The sequence below is a fragment of the Salvelinus sp. IW2-2015 genome, linkage group LG20 (assembly GCF_002910315.2).
Source record: "Salvelinus sp. IW2-2015 linkage group LG20, ASM291031v2, whole genome shotgun sequence".
Lineage (NCBI taxonomy): Eukaryota > Metazoa > Chordata > Actinopteri > Salmoniformes > Salmonidae > Salvelinus > Salvelinus sp. IW2-2015.
The window spans coordinates 7640286-7646390 of record NC_036860.1 but is presented as its reverse complement, the minus strand read 5'-3'; positions in this window follow the sequence as shown (position 1 = coordinate 7646390).

The following is a 6105-nucleotide window of genomic DNA, read 5'->3' as shown; positions in this document are numbered from 1 at the left end:
AGTCAATTGGAGGTGTACCTGTGGATGTATTTCAAGGCCTACCTTTCAAGGCCTACCAAACTCAGTGCCTCTTTGCTTGACATCATGGGAAAATCAAAAGATATCAGCCAAGACCTCTGAAAAAAAATTATATACCTCCACAAGTCTGGTTCATCCTTGGGAGCAATTTCCAAACGCCTGAAAGTACCACGTTCATCTGTACAAACAATAGTATGCAAGTATAAACACCATGGGACCACACAGCCGTCATACTGCTCAGGAAGGCGACGCGTTCTGTCTCCTAGAGATGAACGTACTTTGGTGCAAAAAGTGCAAATCAATCCCAGAACAACAGCAAAGGACCTTGTGAAGATGCTGGAGGAAACAGGTACAAAAGTATCTATATCCACAGTAAAACGAGCCCTATATCAACATAACCTGAAAGGTCGCTCAGTAAGGAAGAAGCCATTGCTCCAAACCCGCCATAAATAATCCAGACTATGGTTTGCAACTGGGACAAAGGTCGTACTTATTGGAGAAATGTCCTCTGGCCTGATGAAACAAAAATAGAACTGTTTGGTCATAATGACCATCATTATGTTTGGAGGAAAAAGGGGGGAGGCTTGCAAGCCGAAGAACACCATCCCAACCGTGAAGAACGGGGGTGGCAGCATCATGTTGTGGGGGTGCTTCACAAAATAGATGGCATCATAAGGGAGGAAAATTATGTGGATATATTGAAGCAACATCTCAAGACATCAGTCAGGAAGTTAAAGCTTAGTCGCGAATGGGTCTTCCAAATGGACAATCACCCCAAGCATACTTCCAAAGATGTGGCAAAATGGCTTAAGGACAACAAAGTCAAGGTATTGGAGTGGCCATCACAAAGCACTGGCCTTAATCCTATAGAACATTTGTGGGTAGAACTGGAAAAGCGTGTGCGAGCAAGGATGCCTTCAAACCTGACTCAGTTACACCAGCTCTGTCAGGAGGAATGGGCCAAAATTCACCCAACTTATTGTGGGAAGCTTGTGGAAGGCTACCCGAAACGTTTGACCCGATTTAAACAATTGAAAGGCAATGCTACCAAATACTAATTGAGTGTATGTAAACTTCTGACCCACTGGGAATGTGATGAAAGAAATAAAAGCTGAAATAAATCATTCTCTCTACTATTATTCTGACATTTCACATTCCTAAAATAAAGTGGTCATCCTAACTGACCTAGAACAGGGAATTTTTACTAGGATTAAATGTCAGGAATTGTGAAAAACTGAGTTTAAATGTATTTGGCTAAGGTGCATGTAAACTTACGACTTCAACTGTATGTATAATTGACATGGATTCAAGGATGAAGGACTCTTTGACACTTTAAATTGACTGTACTTCCTTAAGTTTCCCTTGTACAATAAACAGGGAGCTGCCATGTGTGTTTTGATTGCAGTATGAAGTTTAAGGAAGATTAAGGATTATTGCTGACATGTTTGCCTTTTGTGTCTGTCTTCCTTCAACTCAGACTGGACACTTCTGTTTCACACACACACACAAAAAAAAACACTTACAAACGGATAACTTTGTAAAAGTTTAGTGCATTTATTATGTTAAGTTTGTTACTCTTCTATTGTAACCTTTGTATTCATTCATTAGCTTGTATTTCCATATACAATTGTGTTATATTCAACTATTCAAAGCTCTGCGTGAACGTATTTTACTGGGAGTACTGCTAGTAAGTGAAATATAAAGTCACTGAATTGATTTAGGAGTAATGTGATAAAACTAGACCAGAGAACAACTGTATATTTTAGTTATACCTGAAAAAAGTAGACAAAATGGACACTTGAACCTTCATTACAGCTAGTTTAGAAATAATTGCTTTGAACAAGTTTTAATTTCAAGTTCTCACTTTTTGTAGTATATATGTAATTCTTACTATACACTTTTAGAAACTATGTTTCGATTATACATTTCTTAACAAAACTTGTCCATATTATAACCCCTAATGCGGAGTACTGAAAATAAAAGCTGGAAAAATGTGTTGTGAATCACAATTGTCCTTCAGCTCCTCACACTTTGTATGTATTTAAGTTTTTAACAGTCACAATTTCTTTGAAGGTTGCTTCAATATTTCCAGGACTCCTATAGTATTTCATTCCTGTAATCATGAACTGTTAAAAGCAGGGTTAAAGTAGGCCTGTTTTGGGGGCTCTTTTCTATGACAGTGCATTCCCTTCAGTCAGAAAGGCCTGTCATAGAAAAAAGAACAAATATATTCACCATCATGATCACTAAGGCTTTGTTCATTTGTGCTCTCTCAGACAGTTTACCTGAGCGGTCTGCAGTTAATCTCACTTCCGTTTCCCAATGTCCATGCCCATTTGGAAAGATGAATGTGACCCAAGCCCCATGTACCATGGGAGAGCAGAGGAGTCTGGCATCAAGGCAAACCCCTCTGGGGCCAAGGACTGTGACTGTCCTGAGAGTCTGTGGAAGCCATTCATCACTGTCTGGGGCCTTGTGACCCTGGTGTTCTGTTGATGCAGTGAGGGGGGCACTACATATTCCCAAATGGCACCCTACTCCCTACAGTGCACTACTTTCGACGAGGGTCCATCCCACTGGGCACAGACATCAGTTCAACATCCAGTTCTGATTGACATTTGGTTGAGTTGTCAGCTAACGTGAATTCAATGATGTGGAAACAACATTGATTCAACCAGATTTTGCCCAGTGTGTAGGGAATAGGGTGCCATTTGGGATATAGACAGTCTGGATGTGCAGCCATGAGGGGGTAGTGGGGGAGTACAGCGTGTGGATGTGGAGGTAACAGACTATTGAATCCCTTCACAAAATGGAGGACTGTATTTATTTAGGTGTTTTTTCAGAAATGTTCAAATTGGTTGTTTGCGTTTTCCTTTGTTGATTGGTGGAGCTAGATTAGTATGGCTGACACAGATGGGAATGGTTTAGTTAATCAAAAACATGCCTTTTTATTTGCATTTCCTTTTATCTCCATCTTGAATTTCCTACTTCTCCAGATTCCCCATTCAGGTCATTTCATTGTGGTTTTGTGTCAGTCTTTCACCGAAACCTTGTGTAAAGTATTGTACGTTCAAATGTTAAAATATGTGCTGTGTCATTTAACAGATGCCCATACTAACTAATTAGAATCAGCACATAGTAGAGGACAGATGAACAGCAGTGTACTGTACAAAACAATCATAAAACCTCAATGGTAAGTAGCCATAATGAGGTGATGGGGATAGAATTTGCACCAGGGTGAGTGATCAAAGTGGGGATGTCTTTAGCATGCCTTAATGATGAGGTCATAATGTGTAGACTGGACCGTGAGTCATGGATTCCTAATGGTCCTTTTAGGAGGCTGGGAACCTGATGGACAGTGTGCTGGAGGAGCTAACCCACACAGCATGGCTGAGCAGCTGTTCAAAGCCCTTTGTTCAAAGAGTCTGAGTAGGAGTGCTGATATAGGATCAGTTTTGTCTACTGGATATTAATGAAAAATATATGGACAGGGCCGGACCATAGCTCCGCACTGCTGCTTCTTCTATATGGCCTAGTCCACCTTTAAAAACACACTGGGTCCTTTCAAGGAAAAACATTGACATAACACAATAATGATGGATTACATTTATATTGTTCGTTTCACGAGGTGTCAAAAATATGTTCAATTGTAAGGAGTGAACTCCGTCACCTCGCGCACTACCAATTTGTAACACTTGACTTACCTGAGTGACGCACAGCAGCCATTTTTTTGTGTCCGAATGCTTGCCAAGTCTCGCATATCACAGTGGAGAGTTGTCTGAGATGTTGCTAACCCAGTGGAGGGCGATCAGGGTCTACAGAGATACTCACTGTGACTTCCTCCAAAAACCCAGTGAATAGGCCCCAGGGGCTTCAGACCCACTCGATGCTTCATGACAAGGTGTTGAAAGGATAACATGAGGATGCTTAACACAAAGTAATATCCTATATTCCTGGATCAAAATAACATGAAATAACATTACATTGCCATATGTTTGGTAGATTATGATCTAAGAACATAATTTACAAACATTACAATTGAATCTGCGCCATTGTGTACCATAGCAATGGAGACTGACAACAGTAATGAAGACCAACCACCGCGAGGGTACACTGAACAATCCTTTTCTTTATTCATTTTTTTGTTATCATTTCAATATGTCTGTCGAGTTAGTTTTTTTGATCGTTTTTATTTTAAATTAAAATTTGACACACTTATAAAAGACAGCATCTGCATAGAGTTGTCATCTTAAAGATCCATGGAGAAAAGGGAGAGAGAGAGCAAGAGGGGAGATAGCGAAGGGTGGGGGAGGGGAAATACTGGCACATCACACTAACTAAACAGAACAGCAAACAGCAGTACAAGAGAGGGAGAGAGAGGGACAGATAGTTTTTTACATTACGGTACGCACACATACACACACACAAAAAAAACGGGACACAAGTTGCATTTCCAGTCAAAGTTGCAGCAAACGATCCAACTGTCCTCTTTTTTTTCAGTCTCTCTCAGTATCATTTTCTTGTTTCGCTCGATCTCTCCCACCCTGACAACCCCCTCTGACTTTCACTGAACAAGATGGAGTTGTTCTCTTCTGCCTGTGTTGTTACACATTTCAAATCACTTCCACCCAACTGTGTCTTTCGATCTGCAACCGAAACTGTTGTGCTCGATCGAGGTCTGGTATCATTTTGTCTCACTTCTGCATGTTAGAGAAAGCCCTTTTTCTTTTGTATTGCACATAAAAGTGGATCTCTATATTGTCACAGGCCAATCTTTGAGTAGTATCCACAACTTTCCCTTTGAGGATGATCAGACCTCCTTGGGTTGCTCTCACAATTGGGACACAATCCTCTCAATCTCCTAAGAAGGTGATTCGGTTGTTTGCATCTGACGCGCCAAGATATCAGTACACAAAGAGGACAAAACTCAACGCAGAGCCTAACTAATTTCAAAAATTGAACTTCTTCTTACAATTTTGACAATGGAAATAATTGTCTCTCCTATTTCTCTCCCATCGACATAGGAGAGTTGCAACACTTGCCAGACATTAAAGATCACACAAATGAGTGCTTACTGACTTTAAATGTCATGACCACTACGTAATGGCGGGTTCAATTAAGAGGACTTATTTTTTCCACCACAGTATAGTTTCCACAGCGATGACAGACCCTGGACCCATGAGAAGAAGCCCAAAGCCAAGTGACAAGGTTGACGTTGTCATTATACAAGACAATACCAATCATAATGACAGGGCTGTTTTTGGCTGACTACCGGCTAATAATTGGAGACAAAGAGAGTGTTTGAGTTCATATTTGGCCTGGAAGCAGGAAACCCGAGACAACATGGCAACGTGTACGTTGCCACTCCCTTCTTACTACGGATGGAGGGAAGCACTATTCATCAGAGAAGGATGCCTCTGAACGAAATCAAACTGGTTGGTTTTTGACTGATATGGTTGGTCACACAAACTTTCTTTTGTCCAAACACTCTCCAAACACGCATTAAAACTGAAAGAACATATATGTACAGACAGTCAGTCCAAAGAGGGGGGACAGTGGGMATAGGGCAGAGATCGAACCACTTCACAACTTTGACAGGAACAAGTTTCTCAGTAGTTGTATACATGGACATGCAAGTCATTTTTTCTCTCTTTGAAGTATTTACAATAATTACAAGACACAAAGATCCAGTTCAGTTTGACAAAATTGCGAGCATTCAATATTACTATTATTATTTTTGTTAACATAACTCCTTTATTTCTTTAAATCATTGCTATAACATAATCACTCACTTTTTTTAGTTCAGCATTTGATCATTTTGCCATTCTATCTCCCTCAGTTTGCAAATGTTACTGCATTTRCTTTTCATTATAATAATATATTTAATATCTATTCCGTTTTCTGTTAACCTACTGTTATGACCATTCAGATAATAATCAACTTTCTGAAGTCACAATTTCGGGGAACCATATTCCTACACCACCAACCTCCCTCCCAATTAGAACACTGATACAAAGGAATACTGTTGTGAGATATGGTGAGTATGTTCCAGAATAGGACCATAAAGCAAAGAAAACAACAACCGGT